Consider the following 25,738-nt stretch of genomic DNA (forward strand, 5'->3'; position numbering starts at 1 on the left):
CAATGTAGTTCAAAAATATTCATTCATTTCCTAAAAGCTAGCAAAAAGAAAAATGCATTGCGGTGATTTGATTTTAGTGTCTCTTTCAGTAGCAAGAGTATATTATATGTGAACCGACAGCTTAATGTGGGATTCGAACCACATGGACTCCCTCCGAGACTCGAACCTGAGTCTTCTGCGCCAGGAGGACGTACCTGTCCACATAGCCAAGAGGAAGCTTAGCAAAAATAAAGTTATATTAACATACATAAGGTGTTATTAAACTCCGAAATTCTAAAGGGCATTAATAAAGTGTTTTATTTTTCCTTCATAATAAGTTGTATGTGAGTGAAGCAAAGAATACATGAAACATGTACTGTGAAGTTGTTTCATCCTTGAAACAAAACGAGTCACTCTTTCCCACAACAAGTAGGTTCCTTCCACACATTGTGTATATGCAGGCACGTAGCCAAGGGAAGGGTGGTCCGGACCAGACTTAAAAATAAACTACAGGAAGCTTTTGGTTACTCTTTTTATTAGGAGATTTGTATTATCTACTTGCAATACATGGTGGCAAAGTGAGCGAGATATCTTGGAAGAGTCAGGGAATTTGAAATTTTTAGAAAAGTTAGCGATTTTTCAGAATTTCTAGTCAGGAAGATTTAAAGCTTCGGAAAGCATAGTGCCGTTCTGTAACAGTGTGGACATTTTTTTATCATAATTTTTTCGTTATCGCATCCTTGCAGTATCAAACATGTTATTTCAAAAATAATTTTCTACTGCTCCTTTAACCTGTCATTTGGAACAGACAGTAGTTGACGGAATAATAAAAACAAAAATTTATGTGGAAAGAAAGTTCTGTTAACATTTGATTCAACAGATAAAGGAACGCAGATATTGTAAAATATTTTTAAAGACATTATTGAGACTTTTTATAATAGTGAATATGTATTTTTATATATAGTTGAGGTCATAATGAAAGGGAAATTGTTATATTTGAATAAACAGAGGAAGGACGTAAATATTGTATAATCTTTTTCAATATATTTTTTTTTAATTATTTTACTCGAGATTTCTTCATAGTTTGTTATTGAAATACTTACCAACATATCCTCATTTATATGTTGTTTTTTATACGAACCAATATATGTTGATAGTAAAGTAGTTTAGATTAATCGAGCTCCTGGGCCTTCAGAATTTCATGTCACACCCCCACCCCCACCCCCGTTACGAAATCCTGGCTAAACGAACCAATATATATTCCAGTAAAATAGTTTAGAATGATCGAGCCCCTGGTATGATGACCACAGTATTTCATGTCACGGACACCCCCTTCACGAAATCCTGGCTACGTACGGTACCTGTGTACATGACAACAAATTCTTGCTTATCATCCGACACTTTCATTAATAGCCTATTTGTTATACACATGTGTACTCGTATTAAGAATCTAATAAACCTTCCATCTTCTATTGGTACCAAGACTATCAACATAAAAAAGAACATTGATTATGTGCTTCTAATTAATATTCCTGAAGTGAGCAACAAAGATAATTAGTTCACCTAAAATACATACGGCAGCATTTAATTTTTATTTATGTATTAATTTATCTTTTATTTTTTCATGAATTTATTTCTTCTTAATGAATAACTTTCATCAGAAAGAACGGCCGTTATGGTAAATTTTTACACCGGACCAATCTCACACTTGAATGTCCTTACATCGAAACGCCCGTATGTCAAAACAATCTACACCGAAAAAACCGTATCCTACATCATACGAATTATCATTTTCTTGGTAAATTTTATCAGTGAGTATTTACATTGTCGTTAACAATATTGAAATACCGGTAATCGCTGTTACTTAGGCAACAAATAAACATTTATTTACGTACCAAGAGTACAGGGCAGAAACTTGGTCTGTAAGTAAATATTTCGTTTTACTAATTATCTTTTATAATTGAATGATTTTTTAGTATGTTAAGAGATTTTTATAACGTATAGATCAACTAGATCAATATATCTTTGGCTGCTAATCACATTTATTATGATCATTTAAAATAATTTAATCTACTACTTTTTAAACGAGCAGAATGAGACGCATGTCTGTTCTATCTTAGCTGCAGCCTGTAGCATATATCCTGTAACTACTAACTCAAATACAATTGTAATTCACAATAAACACAATGATGTACAAGAATTGATCTAAGTTGTTGTCTCAATACAAGTTTAAAATACAAAGGTTCAGGAGAAAGAAAGAGTATAGGGCCATTCGCCATTTTAAATCAATACATTATTTTCATCAAATTTTACTTTAAAATTACTGTATTGCAAAAGAAATAATAAAACTCAGTAATATTGGTTACTTTGAATTAGGCATGCACCTCAAGATACTAAGCCTCACCCAATATTTTAAAAAGAGGAGTAGGCCTACATGAAAGAATTTAATCAAGTAATATAAGCGAAATAATATTCATCAATTAAATTTAGATAAGGTATGAACACAGTAATTAATTGTATTTTAGATCATTAACTTTTGAAATTTGAATAGATCTTTAAGTATGTATTTAGTACCTCTGTTACATTTCAGGGCATTTATTCCAAAGTTGGGCGTCCGCTTTCGCCACGTTTTTTCGCTGTTATCTCCTTTGCACACTTTCTGCAATTTGTTATTAGGTTCATTAATCCGTGCTCTTCACAAACTTTTAAAAATTTTACTCGTTATCAACGTATTGCTTCACAAATGTTAAAACTGAAGGATCATTGCCCTTGTACATTCGCCATGTTGATAACATAAATGCTCGGTTCTTTCCCACAATGCAACTGTTCGGTTACCTTGCGCCAAGTAGTTCCCTCCGCTCGCCGTATAGTCCCATGTTTATAGTCGCTTATATATAACAAATAAATAGATTTTTCGAGACTCTTATATATTATCAAGCACACAAATGATCAAACTATCTATATCTTTACTGTAAATTTTAAAAATTTTGCTGGAAACGGACGCCCAACTTTGGAATTTAACCCCATTTCAGTAAAAGTTTTTATTGACATCAAATCTTTTTAGATACGATATGCAAATTAATATCTTATTTTCACTATTCTTCATATTAAATTTCAAGATATAAATATAACTGGCACACCTATTAAGCCTATATATTTACATTTTTATAAGTTAAGTCTTCGAAGGGAAATAGGATATATGGTCATCTATATCTGATTGGAATTTTTCTGTCGCTCGGAATCGGAATACAGAAGTGTATTGAAATTATGACCTAGTAGCCTACATACAATTATTTTGTGGTTCTGTTTCTGTTGACTGCACGAAAAATAATCTAACAAGAATATATTGCATATGAGAGATAAACGTATTATTATCTATAAGCTAGTATTATAATCTAGGAACAGTTCAAATTTAGGGGGAAAAAGTTTTGTAGCAAGGTAAATTAATGGAAGCCAAACAAATTTAATGTACTAGTAGATAAAACAGAACGATTATGAACTAAAAAAATAACTGAATTGTACGAATTACTGTCCAGTTAAGGAAAGTTAGCGTCTAACAGTTGGACAGAACCCATGGTGCATTGGAGGTGTTGTTGATGGATGGCTATAACAATAAAGACAATAGCTCTGGAGGCAAAAATGATTACATAATTCTATAACTGTAATAGTATGTCATGGTGATTTATAAGATTTTCAAATAAGAAAAATAATAGTAATTAATTGGAATATTTGATAGAATATTCAATATTCAGTTACCCGCGACAGCACAATCAGTGACCTTGGTTGTCTAGAAACAGGGTGAAAGAATATTGCAGTGGTTGGCAAGCAACGCTTCCCTCCATTTTGTTTACAGCCAGGCCCATGTTGGCCTACCGGGACGTGTCCGGTGCGCCTTCCAAAACATCACATTATAAATAAAGATACAAGTTTTTAGTAATAAATTCTTAGTTTTATTGGTAAAGAACCCGTGAAAGGTTCAGTGCGGCCCTTTACATTAGGCACCCTTGCGGAACCACATCAAAGATGAACGATTTTATTCACTCTTCTGTATACCACAGTTCTGTACAATAAATACATACAATTACTGTTGGTAAAGAACCGTGAAAGGTTCAGTGTGCCCTTTACATAAGGCGCCCTACGAACCATCAGATTATAGATAAGTGGTTTTAGTTATCCTGTATACCAGCTTTGTATAATAAATTAAAATAGTGACTGTTAATAAAGAACCTGTGAAGGATGCAAGGCGCCCTTTACATAAGATGCCCTGCGAAATATCACATTACATTTTTTAAAATTTTATTCATCTGTTTTTTCTGTTTTGTATTATAAATTCATACAGTAGCTATTGGCAGAGAACAGGTAAAGAGTATAATCACTTACAAAAATATTATGAAGTTATGTAGCTATGAAACGAAACAATGTGATACATCAAGAATAGTTCGGATAGTCAAAATACTACGTTGAAACTAGTCTCTAATTTACGATTTTTACTGCATCGAAGCTTTCACAGTCTTAATATGCATCAATATATCCGAGCATATTGATTGTTCCTGTGGGTTTTAAAGCAGTGTTCGGATTATCAGTACCTGTTGTATTTCTAACATATAGTTATATTAATTTCCGTGAAATGTGGTTTTCCTGTCACCACAGCATGGCGCGTCGTCAGATTGTGAGTCGAGGAGAAGGCCTCTAGATAGGTTAGCTGTGAATATAGTAAATAAAGAGTCGCGGACAAGGGGTGATAATCCAGCGTGGAGATTTGTTATGGGGCTAACAACCTCATTCTATATATTAAAAAAAAAAAGGCTTGTTCAAATATAATCGCAGAATCCTAGGATTAAAACTGATAACTTGGCACGAACTCAGCAAAGTAAAATCGACATGAGATTTGGAACATGGAATATAAGAAGTCTCTATAGGGCAGGCGCGTTAAAATTTGTAAGGAATTAGTTTAGAAATAGATGATGGACCTAGTGGGATATCAGGAAGTTAGATAAGAAGGAAATGGGGGAGTAAGTCGGGAAATTTTACATTCTTTATGGGGAACGCATTAAAAATTACTAACTAGGAACAGGGCTTTTCGTTCACAAACGAATAATATCAGCAATTACATGGGTTGAATTTGTTAATGATAGATTTTCTTTTAAATCTCTTAAGGGTCGATGGTGTAATATTATTGTTTTAAATTCACATGCCCCAACAGAAAATAAGGATGACGATAAAAAAGAGACAGTTTTTATGAAAGAAAAGAACGAGTATTTGATCATCTCCCGCAATACTGTATGAAAATTCTATTAGGCGGTTTCAATGCGAAGGTAGGACGAGAGGGTATTATCAAACCGATTATAGGGAATAAATGTCTGCATAAGGAAGGTTGTGACAATTGCTTTAGACTCGTGAACTTTGCAACATCCAGAAACATTATCGTGAAGATTATAAAATTCCCACATCACGATATTCATAAATATACTTGGACTTCATCAAATGGAAAAACACATAATCAAACTGATTATGTTTTAGTAGACAGAAGAAAACAGTTTAGCACAACTTGTGTTCGGTCGTTCAGAGGAGCTGATTGTGATACTGATTACCATCTGGTAGCAGAGATAATAAGAGAGACTATCGTTGAATAAAGGAAATATTCAACATCTGAAAACGAAGCTATTTAAAGAAATTAGAGGAGAGTCAGGTGAGGGGAGCCAGATTGAAATGTCGAATACATTCTCGGTTTTAGAAGGTTCGGAGTGCACTAGTGTTCAGGATACTTGGTTGAAATTAGAGATAACATTAAAATTTCAGGAAAAGAAATATTGGGGCACGCAGAAATACGTAAGAGTAAACCATGGTTCAACCAGGAATGAACTAAAGTAGCAGAGAAACGAAAACAGAAGAAACAGGGTTGGCTACAAAATCCGAACGAAATAACTACATAAAATTTCATTGTGATCTGGCGGAAAACTTCCAAGACTTTTAGCACAAAGAAATGCGAATTTTGAAAGCTAAAATTAATTAACTTGAAGAGGGAATAGTAAAAACAAAAACATTCGGGAAATGTATAAATGCATCAACGAACTTAAGAAAGGCTATCAACCTCGTGTTTATATATTAAAGAAAGCCAACGGAAGAGTTCTCATTGATCAGGATAGCATCTTAAATAGATGGAAAGATTTCTTTGACAATTTTGCTTAACACATAGCCAAAAACTGATGTTCGTGGAGAAAGTGAAATGTATACAGCATGACCGTATATTTCATAACCTAACCAGGCAGAAATAGAAATCGCTATTTAAAAAAATAAAGAAACACACATGTCCGGGTGTAGACGAAATTCTGGCTGACTTAATTTTAGCTGGAGGGGAAAAATTGTAGAGCAAGATACACAAACTCATTCTCCTTATCTGGAACAAGGAGGAATTACCACAAGAGTGAAAAGAATCACTCATTGTTCCCGTTCAGAAGAAAAGCAACAAAACTGTAATAATTATTGAGGCATTTCTCTTCTGTCAACATCCAATAAATCCTCTTAAACATTCTATTAGCAATATTAACTCCATACGCAGATACAATTATTGGAAATTATCAGTACGGATTTAGGTAAAATCGATCAATATCGACCAGATATTTACCAGTTGACTAATACTTGAAAAGAAATGAGAATACAATATCCAGATACATCAATTATTGACTTTAGACTCGGTAGGAGGGAAACATTGTACAACATACTTACAGAATTTGGAATACCGAAAAAGGTAGATTAATTAAGTTATGTTTAAATGAATCCCAAAGTTAGGTTCTAGTAGAGAAATTCTTGCTCATGAGCTTTCACGTTGGGAATGGCCTGAAACAAGGAGATGCCTTGTCACCATTATTATTTAACTTTGTTCTGGAGAACACTATAAGGAAAATCAAAGACAGCAATCAGGTCCTAGAGCTGAATTGTATTTAGGTTATGGCGTATGCTGATGATGTAAATTTAATAGGGGATGATAAAACAACAGAAAGGAATGCAGAAATCTTAATAACGCTTGCAGGGATATGGGCTTAGAAGTAAATGCAGAGAAAACTAAGTACGAGGGAGGACCCAAAAGAAACCGGACCTTCGTTCTAAAATAATTTATTACATTTTTTACAAAATTCTTTCAGTCTCCTTCAAAGTACTCTCCATTAAATGCGATTCATTTCTCTCATCTTCTTTCCCACTGTTTGAAGCACTTCTGGAACTCTGGAACTTTTATATCGTCCAATGCGCTCTGCGAAGTTCTTTTTACAGCCTCTACACCATCAAAACATTTTCCTTTTAGATTTTGTTTAATTCTCGAAAAATGTCATCATGTTGGTCAAAAAGTTTGGATCTCTTTCAATCTGATTTTTCAAGTCCTGGCTCAAATTCAGACGAATGATTTGATCCTGTGTGAGCAGGCGAGGAACAAACTTAGCGGCAATATGTCTCATTTGCAAAACCTCACGCTGGCACGAGCTCCAACTCACTCCTGTCTGTTTTGAAATATCATCGATCATGCAACGACGATCCTCGCTGATTTTGGGGCAGATTTGTTCGATGTTTCCGTCGTTTCGAAATGATGAAGAGCACCCAGAATAAGCATGATCTTCAATACTCATCTCACCACACTTAAAGCGCCCAAACCACTCAAAAAATTGTGTGCGGTTCATAGTATCCTTCTTGAAAACCTGTTGAAGCATTTGGTAATTTTTCGTTTCCGATTTTCCAAGTAGGAAACAAACGCACTCCTTGTTCCTTTGATTCTACCATAACGATTTCGCAGGCGGCAAACGAGAACAGTTGAGAAAGGCAATAATACGATCAAACGTTAACCTCCTACGCAGACGCCTCTTGACCAACTGATTTGGGAAAGTTTCTGCTAGACCCACCTAGCAGGAGAACTCTCTACTACGCCTAGGAAAGGCAGCGCTCTTTCAATCCGGTTTCTTTTGGGTCCTCCCTCGTACATGGAAGTTGGTCGGGATCGTAATACTGCATTTTATGGATGAATTAAAATACAAAATAATATTTACTTTCGAAAAACTGGATACTTTCAAATATCTAGGATCATTAATCTAGGACCAAAACCATAATCAGTAAGAAATGTGATGTCAACTGAAAGCAGGGATTTCGTGTTATTATTCAGTTAAAAATATTTTGTTGTCGCGAATTCTGTTGAAGAATTTGTAGCTTAAAATATAAAACGAGAATCATGCCTGTTGTTCTGTATGGTTGCGAAACATGGTCACTGACTCTGAGGGAAAATCGCAAACTGAAAGTATTTGAAAACAAGATTCTTATATCAATATTCGGACTTCAAGAGGAACGGGAATGGAGAATGGAGGAAACTTCATAACGAGGAAGTGCATAATTTACACGTTTACCGAACATTGTTAGGGTCATCAAGTCTAGGAGGCTCAAATGGGCAGGTTATGTAGCCAGAATAGTAGAAATTAGAAACGCTTTTAAAGTTCTAACTGGAAATTCAAATACGAAAACGACCATTAGGATGACCGAGACACAGATGGGAGGACAATATTAAAATGGTTTTCGCAGAGATTGGAATATAAAGTAGAAGCTGGGTCCAGTTGGGTAAGGACAGAAATCAATGGAGAGTTTTTGTACACGCGGCACTGAACCTCCTGTGTCCATAGGTCATAGAACTATATTAAGTTGTTTATATATTTAGCTTTAGATATATTTGACAAAAATGTTATTACAGGAACTAAAATGTTTTTCTCTAGTAAAGAGGATTTCGATTCGAGGTTTCCATAAATTAGCTATTTACGTTAAACTAAAACAAATTTGGTGGTGATTTTCATATAAAATGGCACCCATACTTTCTTTCAAAGTCTGGATATATTCCCGTTTGTATGGGCGCCCTTTTAGTAGACTTGTCCACCGCCGTCATTACCATCCCAGCACGGGCCTGTTTACAACTCGTGCTGCTGCCAGACGCTACTTTTCTTAACCACAGCATAGATGAAAATTAGCAACTAGTCTACGATATAATGAAATATCTTACTTTTACAATCTAATATTTTAGAAGTAAGATATTTCAGTTTAGGACGCAGAAGAGATTTTGGACTGAGGAAGAATCTCAATAATTTTATTACTAGTTGAAACGAACATTAGCAAAACTCCTACCATGCCACTGTCCGTTTGTTCCACGACAATTCTCCTGATTTTAACGAAATTTTGTGTGTGCATTCTTTCAACATGCAGAAATAACCCTATTTAAGGTTGCAATCCACCAATTAGAAATAAGGAAGTAAAATCCACCTCATGTTCAAGTGTGCACATGCACATACAAGACTATTTCCCAATATAAACCACTTAAAAATTATTCGACTATGACATTTAGGCCTATAGGATTGTGAATATCCCCACAGCTTGAGGTTAAAATCTGCCAAGAATGAATTCACTCTACCACCTGAATTTCAAAAGTATTCCATGATAATTTTCGTTAAAAAATATTCGATTTTGCCGTAATGTACCGTGCAATTCTTTGGAGGCTTCGCCATCACCTCTTCTGCAGGAAATTAAGATCAGTAAAGAATAAAGTAGTGGATTTTCCTCCTAGCCTCCGTTACCCCCGATTTGTATTTGTGGTACAGTTCTGTCTCTGTTGTTAGATTTAATTTAGTGCTTTATACAACCTCCTCGATTTCCGGAGGATAGGGGATTTATAGCTGTATTTATCACCTATTTTGTGTTTCTACTTCACCGATTTAACTTCCTTGCAAGATATTGGTCTTTTATTTTTCGTTCTTGAACCAATAAGTAAGTGTTAGAATAGGGGACGAAATGACGGAGGAGAGTGCAATTAAAAGGGAAGTTCGGCAGGGATGTTGTCACTCGCTAACAATATTTAATATCTATCTAGAAGAGTTAATGAAAAAGTGTTCCTACAAAATGAAGACGGCATTTCGGTACGAGGTAGAATGATTAGGTGTGTAAGGTTTGTAGATGATATGGAGCTTGACCCGAATTGACTGACCCGACCCGATGACCCGACCCGACCCGACTGACCCGACCCGTGATCCGATCTGATTGAGCTGACCCGATAACCCGACCCGAGCTGACCCGATTGACCCGACCCGAGTAGCCTGACCCGACCCGTAACCCGACCCGACAACCCGACCCGAGTAGCCTGACCCGACTGACCCGACCCGACAACCCGACCCGATCCGAGTCGGGTCAGGTCGGGTCGGGTCAACCCGATCCGTTTGAGAGCACTATGATCACGACACTGGGTGAACGCCAAAATGCACTCACATTGAAAAACTAGTTTTAAAAGCATAATTTTAGAAAATAAAGCATAAAGCATAATTTAAAATATATAGCACAATTCTTGCAAAAATTCTCTTTAACTGAAAGTTTAACATACTGTGTTAATATTTTCTAAAGCCAATATTTACAATGGAAAATCATTGAGAACATAACAATGCAACAATGAAAAGCTTATTTTCATTTCTGTAAACTTTTCGGTGTAATCCTTTGATGTGGAGAAAAGAAAGTAAAAGAAGAATTTTTTCCGCCAACAATGAATAGTATGCAAGAACTCCATACTATATTGTTACAGTGACGACGCCAGCTTTAAGTTCTTAGGGGGGCAAAGGAGGGGCAGATACATTTTCGGGGGGCGGCTATTTGCCATACCAAAATGACATATTTATTACGTTTGACCTATTTTACATTACATTGTGTATTTCCTTGCTGTTTTTATGTTAGATCTATATGATTATAAATTAAACTTATTTCAAATAAAATTTGTAACTAACAAATAAGTAACGTCTGCACATGAAATATTTTTCAATGAAACTTTTGAAGCCTAAACATAAATTGAATTACTTTCGCGAATGCTACAAGTAACACATTCGTCTATATGCTACGTATCTCTCGCTCTCTCCCTCCCTCTCTCTCTCTCTCTCTCTCTCTCTCTATATATATATATATATATATATATATATATATATATATATATATATATATAGAGAGAGAGAGAGAGAGCCAGAGAGAGAATTTACGAGGAGCTGCTGAAAATGTCGTAGTCCAATCCAGAAGGAGTGTAGGTACTACCCACCCAACCAGGTACATTCTAGGAACGTGCCATTTAAGTTCCATATGTACCGTTTACGTACCTGGTACTTGAAAAATGTACATTTCATATGCATAGCACGTGTCGCTAGGTACGTGCCTTTCGAGGAATGTCTGAAACTTGAAAGGTACTTTTACATGCTTCACTGGAATGTGAGGAATGTGAATGGCACATACCCCATGTACCATGGCATGGGTGTGCGTAAGTTGCTTCGTATTGCGACTAGGGTTGCCAATTTAGCCACTTTGTGACGAGATCTGGCCATTTTGAGAACGTCGTTAGTCACATAATTTCCAAAGAGCCAATAGTGGCTTTTTAGCCATATGCTTTTCACATCTATAGCCACTTTCTGCGTTTAGCCACATTGTAATATATTGTGTGTGTCATTTTGCAATTTTCTGACGTTTGATGCGTTCTCTAGGTTGTAACATTCTAAACCCCACTGGCAGAATTGTCCTCATAAAATTAGCATTGATGGTTATATTGTGACGTTACACAGCAGAGAATTAGTTCAAAACCTGTACGTTAAAACTAGACGTTAAAGAAAATTGTCGGGAAGACGTAAGTTTAAGTATAAACTAACTCCTTAAAGAAATTCAGCCTGATAATATAGACATCCTTCAGGAAATGGTTATCCTTCCTTTTCCATTATTATTTGGCTATGAAACAAATGCCGGAGACATATACAACCGCTATATACAACAGTGTGGTGTTGGAATGTGTAATGATTAGGATGTGATGTTTTATTTTATTTTTTTGAAAGTTCAACACTTCCAATGTACCCGTAAAAATGTACTAAAGAAATAGTGCCCATGTTTTTTAAATATTCAATTAGAACTGGACAATCTACATGAAATTTGCAATCGATCAGTGAAAACGTCATCTTTCTAGAGCCTGTAGTTTCTGAGATCTCATTGTCGAGAAACATATATGTGTATTTTAAAAGAGCTCCAAAGATGGCAGCACAATTCATTTGCATGTATTTCGGAGAAGGCTTACTAAAGGCAAAGGCCTTTGAACAATAATTTAAAAGGATACACTTTGTGAAAAATATTTATTTCAGTAATTTATTTAAACTACACTCTTTTAAAAATATTTGTCTTTGTTATAAACGTGAAATCACAAATAACCGTAAATCAAAGGTTTGAATGCTAAGATTATAGGTTAGAGCTCGGTCGCTCGTAAATGTTACTGTAGTATTTTAATAGATAGTTAAATTGCCACACAGATGCCGGAGAAGGGCATATATTTTCAGAGTTAGTTGCTTGGCTTTTTTTAAAAGTACAAGCTTCTAAATTCGAACGTAAAAATGAAGCGTTAAGGTTTTAGTATTTAAGTACTCGCACCCCGAGTTGCATAGCACTGCCCTAAGGAACATTACTGACATGCCTAGTACATTCCTGGCACATGCCAATGCCCAGTAAATGTGTCAAGTACATACACGGTACGTGATATACACATAATAGATACATTCCTCGGTATGTGTCATGCACGTACTTTTGGGCGGAAGTAACCTTATTCCTTACATGTGTATTTCACATGATTGCTCTATTCACGTACCTATCATGTACATTCCAATGTACCTCGAGGAACATTCTTTACACATGATCAGTATGTACTTGTGTTGGGTGGGTAGGTAGAAAAATGAAACCGTAGTTTAGAAAAACATATCTCTGTATGTACAAATATAAATTTTCATATTAATAATGAAATTCTTATTGTTTCTCAGGCCTCTGAAGTGATTGTGTGTGCCCAAACATATAATTTCACGAACATCCAGATCCTTACTGTTATAACATTTTTGTTCCACCAGGGAAAGTCACCGAAGTAAATTAATTAGGAAATCAGTGAAACACCACGGGACTCTCCTCCGTTATATATAGTGGTGAAGAAGTAAGTGGCTTAGTATAAACGTAGCAATTTCTCAACAAATTATGCTTTACATCCAAGATGATTAAAAGCAATGACTCTTCCTGGAATCATGGATGCAATTTGTGACATTATTCTTGAAAATTGCAGCATTTCAGCCAGTGGTGGATATAGCCCGGGGACGGAGGGCCTAGGCCACCCCAGTTTTTGTGACAAAAATAATTTAAGCTATTTATATTTATTATAGTCTGAGGTCTGCACCCCGCTTTCTCAGTTTTTACCTTCTCAGCAAAACTTGTGTCAGGGATTCTGGGCATTTTTTTGGAACTCGCCGGTAGCATAATTCAGAATGGCTTGGGTATGCGCAAGTTCTCGGCATAATGGGTTCCCAAAATATATGTCAGGAGAATAAAAGGGTAATAGCATTAAGAGAAGTATTCTTCCAATTTGACCGTAATGCTGATCAATTTCGCTGACGAATAGTAACCATAGATGAAATATGGTTGTACCACTATGATCCTGAATCGGAACAACAGTCAATGGAGTAGTAGCACTCATTTCTCCATCGCCTCAAGAAGTTCAAGACACAGAAGTAGGTTAAGAAACTGTTTGGAACATTCTTCTGGTATAAGTATGGAGTGGAAGACATATCCTCAATAGTCAGATATTTAATTCAGAATCTCTACATTACTTACAAAACTGAAAGAAAAATAATTCAAAGTTCAACGCTGCGGAAAATGAAAAGAAAGGAATTCTGTTCCTTCAGGAGAATACACCTGTCCATCAAGCCCCTGCGAACATAACTGACATTGCATAATCTAGGATTTCAATGTCTAGATCATCAGTCTTATTCCGCAGATTTAGCTCCGTCTAACTATTACGTGTACTTATTTCCCAAACATAAATAACACTTGAAAGACGCTATTTTAGATCTAAAAGGGGTAGTGCTACGAACAGTGGTGCGAGGAAATCTAGATTTTTTAACTTTTCTGCAAAAGCTGGAGCACTGTACAAGGTAGTATATTGACTCTCGGGGGAAGAGAAGAAGAAGTAAAACTTCACCAATCCACGTGCACTCCTTCTGGGTTGGGCTACGAATTTTTCAGCAGTTCCTAGTCAATATGGCAGACGTCACGTCAGTACTTTGAAACAAAATAAGTAAAGGAGCACTAGTATAAACCAATTACTAACTAAAGATCAGCACTCTGACAATACATTTTATTGGGAATCAATTTCATTCCATAATTTTATTATTATCATTTGCAGGAAGGGAAAACACAACTCTTTTTATCTCCTTCAAAAAATTAAGCCCTGGTAGTTGCAAACTAAGCTGTTCTAAGCACATCCTCTGAATATTGGAAGCCGAGAATAATGTTTCAAAAAAAAGAAGTTTTAAATAAAACAAAATATGAAACTGAAAACTTCAAATCTGGACAAATACAAACAAGTTACGTAACTGGTTTTACCTTTCTTTTGTTTCCAATCGAAGTTGATCCAATGAGAAGAAAACAAGTCGACCAAATCTACTATTGTTCGCTAGGCACAATTATTAAAAATCATAAGAAAGAAGTATAACTAAAATTTACCTCAAAAGGGGCTAAATTAGAAAACAGAAATATGCGTGCATACCCAGACGCTCAAAGAAGAAAGCTTGAGGATTAATTTGCCACATAGTAAATTCATGGAAAGTAGACTACAATTTGTCAATGAGATTGGTTATGATACTGATATATAATACTACATGAAGAATGTTTAAGGATTGTACGAGTCTGGGGGGGCAGTCTAGGTGGCAGTCAGGGGGGCAGAAGTAGCTACTAGGGGGGCGTTCGCCCCCCTTGCCCCCCTCTGGCGTCATCACTGTATTGTTATGTTTACTTTTTGAACTTAAGCACTTTCTGTACTTTTTGGTGGCATCTTTTACTTTCCCTTTCTGTATATATGTACCTGTAAGGCGCACACAAATGATAGAAAAAATTTATTCGAGCAAAGCACATCTCTTTACAATGAATTAAGTAGAAAGTTCATTAAATATGAGAGAAACTAGTTGCAAAAACATATCAATAAATACATCAAGATATTTAAAATATTTGATGTATAATAAATATACATTATACACGATTAATTTTTTAACAAAAGAGACACTGACCAAAGCTTAAAACTTTATTTTAAATTATAATTTTTTTTTTCTCTGCTGATACCTTTACTGCTTTGAGAATTAAAGTGTGTTTTTGACACTTTTACCTTGATACTTAGAAGATAAAATTTATAGAAGTCTATTGGATCTAAAATTTATAAAATATAATATTTAGATTGGAATATACATGTATAAAGAACAAATAGCGAACGTTATAGAAGTTAGACCAAATATAACAATAATAAATAAGCTTTGCACATTTCCAACATTATATTTGTATTTTAGTGGTTCGGATTCTATATTTTACTATAGGTTTTCGTCACATGTAGCCTCGGTGCTAAAAAGAACAATAGACTTCAACAAAGAAACAAACATACATATTGGAAAGGTACTTAAAATTCAAATATAATTTTGATAACATAAGCCTTGCAACAGCATCCTCAAACTTCGCCGAGATTACAGACAAAAGATCTCCTCCAGTTCCTTACCAGAGGGTAGCGTTCCCAAAACTGATGCAACGTTCCCTCTTTGTACTGCCATGCTGATGCGTTGCAGTAGAAAAGAGGTTGCTCTAGCATCTCCTGACGATAAAGAAATGCGGTGACCAACTTCTTTTATAAAGTTAAGGCCTTCGAGACCCCATGAACCACCCGATTCAATAGCTATAGCGACAAAATTATATTTGTCGAGTAAATTGCTATACTTCCTGCGTTTTTCTGTTTCTCGGCGAGCAGCCACGATGCCAGCTTGTGCTGAGGAAGAATGTAAATTTGAAGGGGCGAAGGTGTCGGAACAAGTAAAATCCCATAGAAGTGCTTTTCCTTTCTTCCACGGTATTAGGGTCATACCATCTGGCCTCTTGCCGTCTGCACGACTGCATCCCAACGGTTCACATATAGAAGGAACGCCTGCTGAAATTAGTGCCCTCATGATAATGTCGTTGACGCTGGAGTGGCGTGAATATCTGCCCGCACTATTGGCACAGGAGAGTCCATGAAGGCCCTTCTTGTCTACGACACTTCTACAGGCAGGACATCTGTGTTGCTCGCAAACATCTGCTCCCAAACGCAGTGCACTGGCAATTCGAAAACTGTCATTGGGAAGATGTAATCCTAAAGAAGGTGACAGGATAGCATGAAGCCAAGCGCCTGCTTCTGGAGATGATGTAGCTAGAAGTCTGGCCTTATCTTCTCGGTTATCGGATGACTGAAGTAGAGCTGAAAAGTGATGACTTATAAGAGGATCGTCCCAAGAGGATTGTAGTCCTCTCTTATCAAGGTCAGGTGGATCTGATCCCACTATAGATGACCACTTAGCAATGCTATCGTTGACATCCGAATTCGATACTAGGCTAAGATCTTGTTGGAGAATGGTCTCTATTAATGGCTTAGCGCCATAGAATGAAGACAGGAAGGATGAAATAGCCAGATCCATGGCGCGACGAATGCCGAGACCTCCGTGGTTAACAGGAAGGGACGCCTGCAACCAAGAGTTATTGTTGAGTGAACAATTCAGGATAGATTCTAGACCGGTTTTTAAACATTTTAAATTCTGTTTACATTGCTGTGAGAAATAAAAAAATTTTAAATTCTTTTAACCTCGGCAAATAAGAAAAATAAATAAATAAATAAAAATAAAAAAGTACAACAATGACTCTATATATGACTGTTAAAAGAATTTAATTTTTTTTTATAACAATGAATATATATATACATGACGGTTAAAGAATTTAAACTCTGTTATAACAACATTTCGTGTCTGAAGAAGGATATGCTAGATATCCGAAACAGTTACAAATTATAATTTAAAATAAAGTAAAGTTTTAAGCTTTGGTCAGTGTCTCTTTTGTTAAAACAATTAATCCAAAGCCATGAATAGCCTTACACGATTAATGTAAAATAATCATTGAAATTAACAATAAAGCATAATTTAAAAAAAGCATAATTAAACAAGAAATAAAGCATAATGTGGGTTGCTCTAACAATTAAGTCGTATGAAGACGAGAAGAAAACGAAAGCTGATTCCTTAACGAATTTCGTTGATCTTCTTTGTGTCTACAAAAACGCATTCCTAGAAACCTACAAGCTAGGTATCATCTCTGTGATTATATCAGTTTCTAGTGCTACATGTGAAAGGTCATTCTGTTCTTTGAAAAGATTAAAGACTTGTATACGCAAGTCAATGACTCATGATAGGTTGAAAAACTTAGTGTTACTTTATATTAAGAAAATTGCTAAATCGTTAGATCTTTAACAAGTTGTGGATATGTTTGCTGCTGCCCACACGAATAGAAAGATCCTCTTCAAGTAGAGGCATGAACCTATAAGTTATTTTCTTTACCTGTAAAAGTGTATTTGCTTCCACTTAAGTCAACCAGCTACACATATTTTAAACGCCATGATTAAATAACTATTTACTTATATTAGAAATCAATTGCATTAATGAATCCTAGTTGTTTGAGGTACTAAATTCTTATATTTTCACTGTTTTCCAAAGAGTAAAATCATGAACAATAAAGATGGAAACATTCACCTTGAATACACACACACACAAATATATATATATATATATATATATATATATATATATATATATATATATATATATATATATATATATATATATATATATATTGGAGATGTCCCCCTCAAAATCCTCTTGGGCCCTTCATTGGCCCCCTGAAAAAAACTCTAAGTACGCTACTGGAAACCATGCACCAGAGATGAATTCTCTACCACTGAGCCACCGCGGCCCTGCTTGGGCTTGGTCGTCCATATCCAATCTCTCTTTTGGCGTTGCTTAAACAACTTCTAGTTTTGTTCTAAATCCAGACTCCATATTGGCGTAGATATTAATATTACAGTCGATTGGTAAAATCAATCTTCCACATTTAAAAATTAAAGTACACACAAGTAGAAAAATAAGCATTTATCATAAAAACACTAGCTGCAAGTGTTCAAAATAGATTTATGGTTTCTATAAAATCAATTGAAAATTGCTATTTTTAATTAGGCAGCTAGTGAAAAATAGCAGCTTTCGACTCCAGCTGAGTTTAATCTCAACCTAAACTCAGTTGACCAAAGTGAACTGACCCGACTGACCCGACCCGACAACCCGACCCGATAACCCGACTGACCCGACCCGATAACCCGACTGACCCGACCCGATAACCCGACCCGAGCTGATCCGATTGACCCGACCCGAATAACCCGACCCGACAACCCGACCCGAGCTGGCCCGACTGACCCGACCCGACCCGATTAGCCTGACCCGACCCGAGTTGACCTGACCCGACCCGTTTGAGAGCACTAATTATTAGTAATGATATGAAGTGCGAACGTGAAATAAAAACAAGGATAAGAATGACAAAAGAAACCTTTAGGAGAAAGAAAACACTATTTTGTGGAATCTTGAATAAAGCGTTAAGAAAAGACTCATAAAATGCTTCATGAATGGGCGGACCAAGGTCCGGGCGACAGCTCGGGACACCACAGTCAGGGGGCGCCAAAATGAACCTCAAAAAGTAAATTTATAACGTGTTTTCTACTGACTTTTTGGTTTATATTCTTGTAAAGTAGCGTCAATTATCTTATCTTTTTCCATTCCATCACTGATAAGTGAGTATTGTAGCACAAGCGGGGCGATGTATCGACAAAAGGAGACATCGCATGTAGAAGAAAGAATGGAAGAGGGATGGTATGATTTATAGCGGGGCATATTATTTGTGACCTTTTCCCAGGCAATGAATGTTATTGGATTTTATATATTTTACTCTTTTAAAGTAGTAATGGAGGGGGAACAGTATATTCAGCACTTACTTTCTTAGAAACGACATCGCCGCGCCAAACTGTCGGCCTTTGTTGAAAGTAATCTCTAGGAGACGTTATTGTTTCGCTGTATACAGTTCTTGCCGAATCACTCATAAAATGTGTGTAAATTATTCTAGATTTTAAGGCACTCTTCTTATGAAGAAAAAAAATATATATATACTGACACTTTCTCATAAAGTTCCCTATATTGACTTTGGTATGGTTTACTTACTTATCAAACTTATGAAAGATAGAGGATTTCTAATACTTGACAAAACCTGTTATTAAGCTTTAATCTTGTAAGAGTGCTCCTTTTTTTGTACAAATTCATGAGATACGTTTTATGAATGGTATGGACTTCAACTACTAAGATTGACATAAAAAGGGTTGTTTACATTGCTGTGAGTAAAACACGTTCAACATATGAATCGATTTCTGTTAAAAGGGCGTATGTGCAGTAAACACAATTTTCGGGAAATGACAAAAAAACTTTTTTTTTTCACAAGTCGGTTCGGTTGATGAAAAAAAGAAAAATATGTGTAAATGTACATTGTTACTGATTGTTTATTAGCTATATAGGACGTAACTGTGAATTATGGTTTAATGTACAGAAAATATTAAATTCTGGACACATACTGTAACAGAAAACATGGTGACAGAAAACATGGTGACATAAAATGTGAAACTAGGGTTTTTTCTGAAATTTTAGACACTGCTGTTACATTGGTAGTACCGGTATATTAATAAAAGACAGCGATACTAATAATAGTAATTAGTAATAATAATAATTTGAAAGCAAACATTTTTCTGCCAAAAATTACTTTTAAAAAAATCTGTCAGGATAAGTTCTGAATTAACACTTGTCACTGTTTGCCTTACTCCGACTTGTAAAGTACTTTGAATCCATATCGGGAAATACTAAGGTTAATGCTAGAATATATCTTGGCCACCTACATGCTAAATAAAAATTCTGCAAACCTTTATATTGTGTCAGAATAAATGGTGAAATTTTCTCACGGTATCTTTTACGGGATTTAAAACTGTCGCTACAAAGCTGAGACCTGTCTTCACCTGCTGTAACGCCAAACCAGGCAATTATAAGTTAAGATAGATTTCATTTATGTTGTGCGACGAGACTTAATTGGGAATGCAAGGAAGTAGCATTGCATAAGAAAATATTATTTTAATGGTAGGATTTGTATTTTTAACCCAAGCGAGTTTTCTTTGTCTTATTCCCCAAATTCCTGAGCGTTTGCCCAGATTCCAGTACAGCTGATAGACCGACCAACAGGGCAGATTAATATATTATAATATATCATAGTATAATATTATAATAATATATTACAATAATATAATTCAATGGCTTATATTTTCATCACGTTCCCAGGAATACACTTCCTTTTAACACAAATCGTTGCATCTGCCTCTAAAATACTCATTTTTTTTTTAGAAAAAAAAGTGGAAATCGTAAAAAATGTTACTTACGCCCTTTTAACAGAAATCGATTCATATGTGAAATGTATTTATTGGTATTTGATGTTATTAGAATAGACTGTTACATAGTCGGATATGGTAGAATGACTCCTAATGGTATTGATATAACAAAATTTACAATATAGCAGTAATTATGTCACCATTAGTAGTATTCAATAAATGCTGTTCGATATTGTTTTTGTTTATACATATCAGTATATAATAATAATAATATAACGTAATTGATACCATAAGTATATTTTTAAATATTAAATATACCCATATGATGTATTTGAGTATTTTTTTTCTTTCTGAAAAATGGGTTTAAAATACTAAAATCACTGTAATAAAATTTAAAATATAGGGTAGGGCAAAGTGGGGAAGCTCCAAAAAGTCATTTTTCCCGGGTGAAAATTTTGCCTTGGTCCGCCCCTGGCTTCGTGTAGAGTATTGTACTGTATGGGGCAGAAACATGGACATTACACAAAAATGATGAAAACGTCTGGAAACTTTCGACATGTGAGTGTGGAGAAGAATGGAAAGAATTAGTTGGGTCGAGCAGAAAACGAGAGAGAGGGTGTTAAAAATGGTGGCGAGAAAATAACAATTTTAAGAAGGGGAAGAGAAACTGGCTGGGACATTGGCTAAGAAGGAACTGTATCATGAGGGACGTGCTAGAGGTTATAGTGGCAAGAAAGAGAGAGAGAGGGCGAAGGAGATTACAATTAACGGACGATATCGAAACAGAAAATCGTCCGCGAAGAAGAAGCTGTTAGCGGAAGACCATGAAGCATGGAAGCTTCTCCGTTACAAGTGACCTGCCAATAATGGCAGAATATCTATGATGTTGATAGCGATCATGTCTTTCTTTATACTCGGCGAGAAAGAAGAACGTTAAACTGATTTCAAGGTTTCATTGTTTCGTTAAAAAAAAAAAAGTTAGTACTAACACGTAAGCATCATGTGCGTATATTTTGTGCACACTTGCTTTATTGCAAGAGATTATGTGCATATATGTTATTTTCATTTCAGTATCATTCAATAGGCCAATGTACGCTGCTAGCCCCAGAGTAGAAAATTTTATTTTGTGGGTTGGTACTTACATGTTAAATTACTCCATTCAGAAGATCTGTAACCCAGTAAAGTAATAATAATTTAAAAAATCAATTGAAGTATCCGAATTTAACCGAAGTTAGACAATATGTTAACCACTTTCGGGTAAAATTTTAGGATTGTTTTTCCAGTGTTGACATTTTGAACATTATGTTCCAGCTTTTTGTACACATTCTATTGTAATCAATATTGAAAATCAAGATCCTGAATTTGAGATGAAATTATACGAGATTTAAAGCAACTTCAAATGAAATGAAATAAAGCAATGTTTAGTTTGACGTTCCACGATTTCTCATTGAGACAGTGATGATACTAAGTGAAATGATGGAATGAAAGTAGAAGGAAACGAGAGAACTCCGAGAAAACTCAGTCATATGGTGCTTGTCCATAATAAAATTTACTTGGCGTGAGCTGGAGTCGAACCAGGGACCATATGCTCCTGTACCACTGAGCAACTGCGGTCTAAAGCAACTTCAAAACTAATTTGAAATGGAAACAATTTTGAAAATTATGTCGGATAATTGTCCCAAGTTTCAGAAATAGATATGCATTAAAGAAAGCGATTTTCGTATTTGGAAGTTTACACAGGGGTAAAAGTCAGGGGTATATAATTATCAAATATTTTTCCATAAACCTTATTTTTTCCGGGTGAAGAACGATCATTCTGGTAATTTAATATAGATCTTAAGATTTTGCTGTTCATAACACTTCAAATATGCGCATGTACTTTTTGGATATTAATTTTGCATATCAAGTTATCTCCAAATTCTTTTTAAAAACTTAGTTTGTAGCAGTTATAGAAGGCTTACATTTTAAAGCATTTTGTCACCTTGATACTAAATATACACAACCTAAAAAACACATTTTTAAATAAATTTATTAAAAGTCGCATTATCCAATGAAATGTGGCATGTTAAAAGAGATGATGCTGAAAAGAATTCCTCTTCTACTTTTACCCCCGAGGGCAATAGTTACAAGAACAACAGTTAACATTAAATTTCTTCCTTCTTCCACACTAGTTATCAGCCTTGACATGAAGAGTTTTACTAATAAGAACTACTAAAGTGATAACTCGTGAATTACCTAATACTTCATTGAACAATTTGTCATAAGGAAGTGCAGATGATCAGCAAGGAAAATTATAAAATTAAGAGAAAATGCTATAAAGTTCACTAAACGCAATGTTTAATAACAAAATAATTCCTGCAAAGGTAGTGGTTCTTCATTCCCAATGTACTTGGTAACGCGTGTGCTGTGAGTCCCGTAGGAACAAAGCCTCGAAGGTAAAATCACCAGTAAGGATTCAAATCCTATTGCAAGTAGTGGTTGTTTCAGATAGTCTCGGTGGAGATAGTGGAGATTCTGAGCTCCAATCAATCTATCTTTCTTGGGCTTCTTCCGCAACCACCAGTGCTGACGGAGGCATTTAAACTGGACGGATTGAAGAGATTCATTTGCATTTGTGTGAGCTAGATCAAAAGGCAGTGGAAACATTCACTCGCTAAACTCCTTTAATCAGAACTAAAAATAGACAGAATTTTAAATTCTATGCGATGAATTGGAGATCAATTCATATACTAATTTCGTATTCATTGATACATTTTTCAATGACTTCTGTGTGTTGGTATTTTCAATTTCAAGGAAACACTAACTCAATAGATGGACTTTATTTTATTACACTTGCGTCATACATCGAATCTTCACAACGGTTAATTTTCCTCAACAGGCGTCTCTGGCAAAGAAACTTAGGGACGCACCCTTTCAAAATTTTGTGTAGAAGAGGAAATGGATGAAGGCTTTGTAGAGACTTTTGCAGTGAGTTGGTGTCATTGTCAGTTACATTTGCATGACATTTGTCTTTTGTTTAAGTCAGTGTGAGTCAGTGTTGCCACACTTGGTACAATTGTACCAAATTCAGCCCTTTTTGTCATTCATCGGCCCGTTGGTACCACGCTGGCATTTTCAGCCCCTTTTGTGAAAAAGTTGGTACAATTTTACCCAATTCAGCATCATTTAATACTTGTTAATATTTTCAAAAGTGTCAATAAGACTTTTCCTACATCTCACGTTACTCATACTGCTGTTGAACATTCGTCCTGTGACGTTGCACCGCATAAAGCTAGAACTTTGTTTGGAAAATTCGTAATTCGAACTATACCGGGAAACAAATGACGCTAGATAGGCGCAATAATTTATATTTTAATATTTTATTATAACGTACTGTTTATACACAAACTCGGAGATGATTGATTTGTTCCTCGTTATATATATATTTTTTCATATATGGCAATAATACAGTTTTGGTTTATTGGTCACTTTGAAATAGAGGCATGTTTGGTTTCCTTACAATACATACCGAAGATGATAACTGATTTCCCTTTCAATTTGTGGCCTCTGTTATACTTGCTACGTGCGAGAAAAGTTTCATCTACTTCATGCTTGTTCGAGGCCTTCCTACTTGGATGTTTTCAAAAACCAATTTTTAAAAAGAGCACTTTCTTGATTTGAACTCTTGAAGATGGGAAAAGTGTTCTCGAACTTTACCACTTTCATGTTATAGAGCCACGTATTACACTGGTATAAAATTAATGAATTCAGCCCTTTTTGTTTCAATTTGGTACTATTTTTCAGCCCACTCCAGAACTAGGACTGTGGCAACAGTGGTGTGAGTGTAAGCAAGGTGAGCGCCATGAGAGGAGTTAGTGCTGATACTCTGAAACTGCGTGAAAAGACAATTTCATAAGAGGTTATAAGTGTCTTCAAGTTTTTTTCTTCTTCAGTTACTATAAATAAGCGTGTATTCACTTATCATAATTATTTGTGTTTGTGCATAATTTATTCATCAACATACAGAAACATTGGTCAGCTTTGACCGAATCAAAGTAAACTAGCTTGGTGATACAAACCGTGAATATGTATTTTAACAATTGTTGACTTGCTTTTTGTTTCGTTATGTTCAAGTGTGCAGTGACATTTATCAATTCTTTTGTGAACTTTGTAAATATGCAAGTTGCGCATGTATGACAAGTGAGAACTCATTCATTAGTGTAGACTTATTAATGTTAGTGCGAACTTCTAATGTTCAAGATGGAGGACTTAGAACAGAAACAAATTAGTAAAACAACGTGATGTGTGCAAGGGTCGGCTGACAAGAATTCAGAACTACGTAAAAATATTAATTCAATGCCTACAATTTGTCTAAAATTTAAAGAAGTGTTAGACAAACAAAAAAATTAGAAAAACCAGAAATGGATCAAAAGATTGCGATCTTGGCCAATAATTAGTTTTTGGCCACAAAATTTTTCAACGGCCCCTAAATCGAGTTTCCGTATTTTCTACGGAATAAGCACGCCATATTGAGTTAACTGATAGTTTGGGTTTGACTCACTATATGTAGTTCTCCAGATATAAGTCCAACAAAAAATAAAAATTTTTGATTGAAATATATTGGATCTTTTGATCCAAAAATAAAAGTCCTTTTACTGATATTATTTACTAACTAGAAAGGAACAGGTTAATTAGGTTTGAACTAGACGGACTAGTACACGTGTATATTTCCTTTTCAAATGATATGGCTGCATTGTTGAATTTGAATAGAAAATTAACAAGACGTCAGAAAAAAAAAATAGAAAAATTGTAAATTATATATATATATATATATATATATATATATATATATATATATATATATATATATATATATATATATATATATATATATATATATATATATATATATATATATATATGAGATAAATATGAAAAATATTACTCCAACCATGGATGGGATGATTATTGAAGCTATGACAATTGTAGAAGTCTGAGCAAAGGAATAGAATAAGTAGGTCGTTTCCAGTACTTTGGTAGTATTGTTAACTAAGATATGAAACGTAAATAAATTTTAAAAAAATAAATAAATAAATAAAAAGACAGGCAACTCGAAAAATGGTGACTGATTTTTAAGATGATTGTGATGATGATGATGAAAAGCGCATTATGTGAGCCACTGAAAGAAGACTTACAATAAGGAATTGAAAGGAATTAAATACTCAATATTACATTGTACGGAGTAGAAACACGGACATTACGGAAAGACGACAAAAAATATTGTACTTGAGTTCTCCAAAATATCTATGTTAAGGAGAGTTGAACTTAGCTAATTAAAACGATAAACCAGTGAAGCGCATTAAAAATGATATTGGGTGAAAGAATATAATGTGAAGTAATGGAGAAGAAATTGTAGTTTCAGTGACGTAGTAG

The 25,738-nt window shown here is 35.1% G+C and overlaps 1 protein-coding gene across 2 annotated transcripts in view; it reads left to right on the top strand.

Moving 5' to 3' along the window:
- Positions 1–1,767: 1,767 nt before the first annotated feature.
- LOC145684764 (uncharacterized) overlaps positions 1,768–25,738 on the top strand; it is a 33,782-nt gene continuing 9,811 nt past the window's right edge. The window contains exon 1 of one of the 2 annotated variants that reach the window (XM_081757135.1): positions 1,768–1,901. The gene's annotated coding sequence lies outside the window, so the exon portion shown is untranslated. Of the gene's footprint in view, positions 1,902–2,455; positions 2,475–25,738 lie in introns of those variants that run through there. The other variant, XM_081757136.1, reaches the window with a different exon arrangement.

Source organism: Thermobia domestica, chromosome 5, assembly GCF_964235325.1.
Source record: "Thermobia domestica chromosome 5, izTheDome1.hap1.1, whole genome shotgun sequence".
In the NCBI taxonomy this organism is placed as follows: domain Eukaryota; kingdom Metazoa; phylum Arthropoda; class Insecta; order Zygentoma; family Lepismatidae; genus Thermobia; species Thermobia domestica.